The sequence below is a fragment of the Balaenoptera acutorostrata genome, chromosome 5 (assembly GCF_949987535.1).
Source record: "Balaenoptera acutorostrata chromosome 5, mBalAcu1.1, whole genome shotgun sequence".
In the NCBI taxonomy this organism is placed as follows: domain Eukaryota; kingdom Metazoa; phylum Chordata; class Mammalia; order Artiodactyla; family Balaenopteridae; genus Balaenoptera; species Balaenoptera acutorostrata.
The window spans coordinates 49,354,076-49,363,000 of NC_080068.1; the positions used below are offsets into that span (position 1 = coordinate 49,354,076).

The following is an 8,925-nucleotide window of genomic DNA, read 5'->3' on the forward strand; positions in this document are numbered from 1 at the left end:
TGGATTCTGTGGGTCAAGAATTTGGAAAGTGCAAAACAGGGACAACTTATCTTTGCTCCAAGGTATCTGGTGGCTATCTGAGAAGACTTGAAGACCGGGAGGTGACTCAGGGGCTGGAAGCTATAATTACCTGTAAGCTAGTTTACCCGCAGTTCTGGTGGTTGATACAAGCTTTTGTCTAGGACTTCAGCTGAGGCTATTGGTGAGAATACCTACATATGACCTTTCTATGTGGCTGCATGGGCTTTCTCACAGTATGGGGGCTGCTTCCAAGCCCAAACCATCTGAAGAGAAGTAGGGTTAAACTGTGTTGCCTTTTATCTCCCAGCCTTGGAAGTCACATAGAGTTAATGAGCCCTCCCAGATTCAAGGAGCAAGAACGAAGACTCCGCTTCCCCATGGGAGGATTGTCAAAGCCACGTTGTAAGAAACGCATGTGGAATGGGGGTTGCCATGTTTGGAACCCACAATCCACCATCCAGAAGCATAGGCAAATTCTTTCTGGAAGAGCATTTTTTCAACTCAGGTTTCAAAGTTTTTCACCAGATAAAGTTTCAAAGAATAGCAGTACAAGAATCACAAAATACATAAAATTCATAAAGAAAGAAGGCATTTTACGCAAGAGCCAGCAAAAATAACCAACAGAAGAACCAGACTCACAAAACTTCAGATATTGGAATTATGAAACACAGAAAATAAAATAACTATGCTTAATATGTCCAAAGGAATAAAGGTTTAAAAATATGAATATGGAAGAAATGACTCTAAAATTGACCACGTAGATTTGAAAAAGAACCAGCAAGAATTTCTAATAATAAAAATATAAGGGCTTCCCTGGTGGCGCAGTGGTTGAGAATCTGCCTGCTAATGCAGGGGACACGGGTTCGAGCCCTGGTCTGGGAAGATCCCACATGCCACGGAGCAGCTGGGCCCGTGAGCCACAATTGCTGAGCCTGCGCGTCTGGAGCCTGTGCCCCGCGACGGGAGGGGCCGCGATAGAGAAAGGCCCGCGCACCGCGATGAAGAGCGGTCCCCGCACCGCGATGAAGAGTGGCCCCCGCTTGCCGCAACTGGAGAAAGCCCTCGCACGAACCGAAGACCCAACACAGCCAAAAATAAATAAATAAATAAATAAAATCAAGTAAAATTTTAAAAAAAATAAATAAATAAATAAATAAATAAATAAAAATATAAGAAATAAAATTTGAAACTCAATTGACAAGCTAAACAGCAGATCAGCCACATTAAAGAAAAAAAGTCATGAACTGAACTATAGATCTGAAGAAATTATGTAGATTACAGCACAGAGAGTCAAAGTGACAGCAAATATGAAATAGAGATTAAACAACATGGAGAGTAGAGGAAAAGTTCTAATACCTACTAGAGTTGAAAAACGAGAGGAGAGAGAGAATGAGGTAGAAGCAATATTTGAAGAGAAAAGATCTGATAATTTTTATGAACCAATGAAAAAGATATCAGCTGAGAGTTTTAGAATTATCCATGAATCCCAAGCAGGATATATAAGAGGAAATCCACACCTAGACACATAGTGCAGCAATCCAGAAACAAAGAAAATATTTAAAAGTCTATCCTTCCAAGGAGTAACAATTATGCTGACGTCAGACTTCTCAACAAATATATGAAAGCCCTAAGGCAGTAGATATCTTCAAAGATGTCATCCTAAAATTATATACCTGGAAAAAAATATCATTCAATAATGAAGATGAAACAAAGACATTTTCAAAAACAAGAAAATGCAGAAAGAGTTTATCACCAATAGATCTCAACAGAGGATGTTCCAAAAGATTGAAAGAAGGAAAGTGATTTGAGATGGAAAGTCTAAGATGCAAGGATGAACGGTGAGCAAAGAAAGTAGGTAAATCTAAATAAATATTGACTATATATTATAAATATATATTTATATCATATATAAATATATTTACATATAAAACAATAGCAATAATATCTTATTGAGTTAAAAATACCCAACAATTGCACATAAATCAGGAGGGAATAATCAAGAGCAAAAGTGTTTCGAAGATCCTCCTCTTATTTAGGAGAAGTTAAAGATACTACATGATAGGGCTTCCCTGGTGGCGCAGTGGTTAAGAATCCTCCTGCCAATGCAGGGGACACGGGTTCGAGCCCTGGTCCGGGAAGATCCCACATGCTGTGGAGCAACTAAGCCCGTGAGCCACAACTACTGAAGCCCGCGCGCCTAGAGTCCATGCTCCGCAACAAGAGAAGCCACTGCAATGAGAAGCCCGTGCACCGCTCTCTGTAACTGAAGAAAGCCCACGTGCAGCAATGAAGACCCAATGCAACCAAAAATAAATAAATTTCTTAAAAAAAAAAAAGATACTACATGATAAATTTCTAAAGTAACCACTAAAATAATACAAATGGAATGAATAAAACAAGAAAAATTACTCAGATAATGAAAAATAGTCATGACAGGAGAAAAAAATATAAAATGGGAGACATCAAATAATATCTTAGAACTAAATTACCCTAGTAATCTAACAAATGTAAATAAATGGGCTAAATGCTCCATTTAAAAAAAAAAAACCTATCAGACTGGATAACAACAACAAAATCCAGCTATGAGCTGTTTACATGTGTGCTGGCTCTTCCCTACTCTTCTCTGCCTGGCTCTGGGCCCAGCTCTAAGCCCTGCATCCCCTGAGATCTTTTGCTCTCTAACTTCTGGTTGGGTTTGGCCAAAAGCAGATAGGGGCAATAGATCACAAGGCAGGAGGAGAAAATAGGGGCATCAGTTCCCCTAGTTTCCCTCCCTGCTGGGCCTGAGTTTTTCAGTGATTGTGTTATCTCTACTTAAGACCACTGGTCCTGCAGGTGCCCCCTCTCCCAGCAACAGTTTATACTGGGTTCCAGTAACACTATTCCCTTTCTTTGACCATTCAGTGCTAGGGTATACACGCTTTTCCCTGTTTTTAGTACCTGAGTATTTCACCATCTTTTATTGGTTCCCTTAATGCTGCCCACACCTTTATAAAGAATTTCTTCATTAAACTCTCTTCAGTTAATATTTTGAGTGCACTGCCTTTTTATTTCCTGCCAGGATCCTGACTCACAACAGAAGACACACCTAAAATATAAGGATACTAAGAGATTGAAAATAAAAGGTTGAAAATGTTATAGCATGCAAATACCAACCCCCCAAAAGCTGATGTCACTACATTAAAGTATACTTTAAGATTAAAAAGCAATATTAGAGATAAAAGAGATATAAGATGAAAAATTCACTTCATCAGTAATCTAGCATTACTAACGTAGCCTCAGATTACATGAAGTGAAGAAAACTGAGAGAATTAGATAAATCTTTCAAACTAATAGTGAGTAAAAAAGATAAAAATGATCTAAAAATAAGAGTTTGTTTTCAAAAAGTACACCATACATTTGAATGGCTTTATGGCAGGCTGTTTATTTTTCTAATTTTATGTTTTCTTAGAGTAATATAACCCTTAGTCTGTATTTACCTGAGAAGAAATTAGTTGGCAGCAGAGCAAGATAAGTACAAATGTAGAAAGTGGCCAGAGGAAGCCAGTTATGGTTTAAAAACTAATCTTTCTTGCAATGAATATGACTAAGCGTTAATATCATTAATAAATATACCGACCTAAGAAAAATACTAAAATTCTAAAATGGTCATGAAAATGATAATTTATTAAAGAGAAGCTAAAAATGACTAAATAAACAAATGGAAAAATGTTCACTAGCAAAGAAAATAAAACAATACATTATTTTCATATAAAGTTAACAAAAAACTCTTTTAAAACTAGATCTAATACCCAAAGCTATCTAGAATAAAATAGACACTGTCATGTACTGCTGGTGGGAGTAAAAATTAAGACAAGTTATTTCCTTTATAACACTTGACCCAGTAATTCCATTTCTGGGAATCTATCCCAGAAAATAGTTTGAATTAATGATAGGGATTCAAGTACAAAAAGGGAATGTTATTGATAATATATTTGTTAAAAGATAGGAATGCTCTTCTCTTTCTTTTCCCCTTTCCTTCTTTCTCTCTTCCATTCAGTTGTTCAATTCTTGAGCAATTCAACCCCAAACCCATTAGACTGGGGCTCTGCAAAGTAGGTGTCCCCATAGGTGAGTGGGGGAAGAGCCATGGTAGCCTGTGTGGGATGGCAGAGCACCACTGGAGAAAAGTGTCTCTGCAGGGGATTGACTCAACTCAGGATGCAGCAGCCCCAGCAGTAAGAGGAGAGCCTCTGTGGAAGGGTAGAGGGGTAGCCCAGAGCAGGGTGTCATAGCTCAAGCAAGGTGAGGAGGGCATTTGCAGGGGTGAGAGTGTGGTGGCCATTAGGGGAAACAGTTACGTATACGGGATTGGTCAAGTAAGTAAATATATTGAGCTTAAGAGAGCCAGGTTTCTCACTTCTACAGAAACAAGTTACAATTATATAAAGGGAGAAAATAAGAGTGAGACATTGGCTTAGAATTGGGGATATTGGTGTAAACTCATGGCTTTCAATATAAAAAAATAGATATAAAAAATAAAAATAAACGCAGATATAAACACGTGTATGTATATGTACATATGTCTGTTATGAGGGTTTGGGAGCAGTGTCACCCCTACAGCAAGGAGCCCACTAGTGCATAGATATTGGTTTCTAAATATTCTTCTCCACTAAAAGGAACCAGGGCTCTTCAGAGAAATAGATGATTCCAGTGCTGGGGCAGGGAATGTACAATAAAGCTGGAGCATCTTGCGCCAGAAAGTAAGGGTGGGTTCAGAGAGTAATGGGAACATTTCTAAAGGACACATAAGTCATTGACTAAAATAGAATGAGTCATACTCATTCAAATGATATAAACAAATGGATAAATTGACTGCTTGAAAAGGAATGACTATTTAAATAGTCTTCAAGTATCTCCCTACAAAATATTTACTATTTATAAGGGGGAAAAGACGTAACCATGCGCTGGAAAAGCCTGGCAGACACCACCTTAATAAAGTGATCTAAGTTAACATCACCATTGATGGGACAAATTGAAATCATGCGTCATCTGATAGGATACAATGAGAAGAACACAGCATTGTTTCTGGAATACACATACCAAAGACACATGACTTGAATTCAATTACGAGGAAAGATCTAACAAACCCACACGGAGGAGCATTTTACAGAATAACTAACTTGTAATCTTCAAAAGGATCAAGGAAATGAAAATCAAGGGAAGGGTGAGGAACTGTTCCAGATTGAAGGAAACTAAAGAGACATGACAACTAAGCACAATGATTTACTCTGGACTAGATCTTTTACTATAAAAAAAATTATTGGAACAACTACTGAAACATGAATAAGTTCTGAGGATTAGAGGGTAGTAGTGGATCAACATTACTTTCCTAATTTTGGTGGTTGTATTATGGAAAACGTCCTTGTTTGTGGATAACACACACTAAGGCATTTAGGGAGACAAGAGGATTAAGCATCATGTTGGCAACTTATTCTCAAATGATTCGGGGAAAAAAAGTTATTTGTTCTGTTCTTTCAACTTTTCTCTAAACTTGAGATTGTTTCCAAATAAAAAGTTTTTAAATATAGAAATAATCTAAATATCAAATAGCTTAGTAGACCTTCCATAATCTGGGTCCAACTTCTCTAACTTCATCTGTCACCAACCCACCAGGCGCCCATCCCAATGCTCAACTGCTTTGTCAATGTTCTCACACCCTACACAGTGTAGTTCAATTCAGCTAGACCATATTTCGTCCCTTTATGCACCTGAATGTTTTATTTTCCTTCAAGATTTATTCAAAAGTTTCCCCTAGAATATGGTTCTCTCTTCTCAGTGTGATTAGCTGTCCCTCCAGCTCTCGCAGCATCTGGAGCTTCTCTGGCTCTTACAGAGCGCACTCCTTATTGTCATTAATGTACTCAACTCTCTTCCCCTCCGAGCGTCTTGAGACAGGGACTGTGTCTTCTTTATCCAACAATCCTCATTGCCTGACAGTGAGTAGATTCTCATAAATCTTTGTTAAATCAAAGGATAAATAAACAAATTAACTGGTCTTCTGCAAATACAATCAGTCCTTCCTCCACAATTCATTCTCAATGGAATAGCCAGAGTGACTCATGCCCCTTTCTCCTGAAATGTCTCTCTAGGGCTCTCTACAAAGCTTAACATTGTGCCAGAGGCAAAGGGAAAATGTTTAAGAGATTCAGATCCATTTTCATGGAGCAGGCTATGAAGGGTGAATTTGGAGCTGAGAGACAATAAATTAATAACTAGCATAGGGTCTATATTAATTCTTTTAGGATTCACTCATTAATAGAGCATAAAGTGCCAAAGAGTCACTATAACTTCAGAAATACCTTAAAATATGTTGACATGTCTGAGTCGCTATGCTTTTTTAATAGACAGATATTGTTTGGTGAGCCTATGGTTTTGGAAGTCTCTGGCACAACACCAAAGCCTTTGGGAACTGCTAGTCAAGAAGGTGGTGTACAAATACCTTTGCATAGACATAATGCCCTTTACAATCTGCCTGTGTTATCTTCCCAGATTCCTTTCACAAGACTTTTCCAGATTCTTTTCACAAGACTTTCTCTACATTCTTCCTACAGTCTAACCAAATCAGAATAACCTGGCAAATTCCTTCTCATCCTTCAAGACCCTATTCAAATTCTACCCTTTTTCTTAAGCTTTTCCTGACAACCCTAGCACAGTTTTTCTCTCCATCTTCTCTATTCCCACTGAAGAAAATGTATATAATACATGCAAATTCCTTTTTGGAGGGGGATAGGGATAAATAGTTATAAACTTTCAAGCACTGTTCTAATTACCTTATACTTTATATGCTTTATACTTTATATACCTTATATACTTTATAAAATTCTTTACATAATTCTTAAAAATCTTAATAAGTGGTTACTACAATTAGTATCTCCATTTTGCAAATGAGGAAACAGAAGCTTAGGTTGTGTAATTCTCATTTAGCTATTGAGGAGCAGAGCTGGAAAATGTACCCAGACCTGGGCAATTCCAAAACTCATGTACTAAACCATTATGCAATATATCCTTCCAATATTATCGCTTATCAGACGGAGTGTATTGTAATATTTTAGTTTGCATACATGTTGCCTCCCTGGATAAAACTCTTTCAGAGACTGAATCTTACCCACCTTTGTATTCTCAGCATTTACACAGTGCCTGGAAAATAATAAGGGCTCAGTGTTTTTTTTCTGGGGTGAATAAATAGCAATTGTACAGATAGCAGTAAAATATAAATCAAAGTACTTCCTGATTGAATATGAAAGTAATGGTACAGACAGTAAGTGGTCTTAGAGGCTCTGAGAAAAGAAAGATCCATGTGTACTGTAGCATTCTTGAAGACTTCATTGTGGTCTGGAGCCAGACCTTAACTCAAAAAGAGAATTTGATCTGACAACAGGAAAAAAGATATAGGTGCAAAAGTCAAGGCAAAAAAACCTGCAATGAACATATTGTGTGTATGGTGCATTAGTGAACTCACTCTCAGTATAATGTAGAGAGAAACAAAGGCTGATATTGGATTGGAAGGGTGGGGGCAATTTGCAGAGCATTTTGGAAGTCATGTTGAGGGATTTGGATAGCATGGAAAAAAAGACGAAGAGCTTGACTTCCGGTTTCATGTGGAGTTTGCATTCCAGAACCACCAGTAGCTGGGTAATCTGGGAGTTTCTTAAATGTTCTAAAATTCTTCTGGCCTTGAAGACACCACCACCCCAGAGCTGACGGCCATGGATGGTGGGCCCTCGGGCCACATATCCTATGAGCTGTTTGCAGACAAATTTCCAAAGACAGCAGAAAATTTTGTGCTCTGAGCACCGGGGAGAAAGGATTTGGTTGTAAAGCTTCCCGTTTTCACAGAATTATTCCGGAATTTATGTGCCAGGGTGATGACTTCACACGCCATAATGGCACTGGTGGCAAGTCCACCTCTGGGGAGAAATTTGATGAGAGTTTCATCCTGAGTCATACCAGTCCTGGCACCTTGTCCATGGCAAGTGCTGGATCCAACACAAACGATTGCCAGGTTTTCATCTGCACTGCCAAGACTGAGCAGTTGGATGGCAAGCATGCGGTCTTTGGCAAGGTGAGAGAGGACATGAATATTTGGGGAGTCATAGAGTACTTGCGGCCCAGGAATGGCAAGACCAGCAAGAATATCACCGTTGCTGACTGTGGACAAATCTAATAAATTTGACATGTAGGAAAAAAAAATCTTCCAATTGTACAATTGAATATTTACAAGACTCTTCTGAGGATTAAAATAATTAATCCATGTAAAAAAGAACTTAGTGTAGCAGTCAGCACAGAGCAAATACTCAGTATATATTTGTGGTTAATGTCGTAATTATTGAATATTATTAATGGGAGCCACATTCTAGAACCACATGATATTAGCAATATTCTAGAAATCTTAATCCTTCTGTAGGAATGGGGGAACCTGGAACTTGACAAGTTAGGTGACTACTGAAATAATCTTGGCCTATAGTTAAAAAAATTTTTTTGATGACAACAATGAGAATGGAAACAAATAACTCTGAGAAATGAGTTTAAGAAAAAAATTATAGAATTCACAAAGTAATTGCAGTTGAGGGGCACAGAAAATGGAGGCATTAAAAAATAACTTCAGTGTTTTAAACTCTTGAGCTCAAGAAATGTAGATTCCATTGGAAAAAATACAGACAATGGGAGAAAATCTAATTGAGGGGAATGAAATGATACTGGATTTGAGGAGGAGGAGATAATTGGAAATCCATGGAAAATATCTAAACTGATTGAAGAGATAAAGGATTGGAGTTTAGTTAAATGACTAAGACAGCAAGTATACATTTAAAATATTATCCAAATAAAAGTAATTAAAATAGTAAAAATAGATAAACTTTCCTC

General features: G+C 37.8%; 1 pseudogene; it reads left to right on the forward strand.

The window, feature by feature from the left end:
• The window catches only part of LOC103020252 (peptidyl-prolyl cis-trans isomerase A-like), a 43,759-nt pseudogene extending 35,532 nt beyond the window's left edge, over nt 1-8,227 (forward strand).
• Nucleotides 8,228-8,925: the final 698 nt, after the last annotated feature.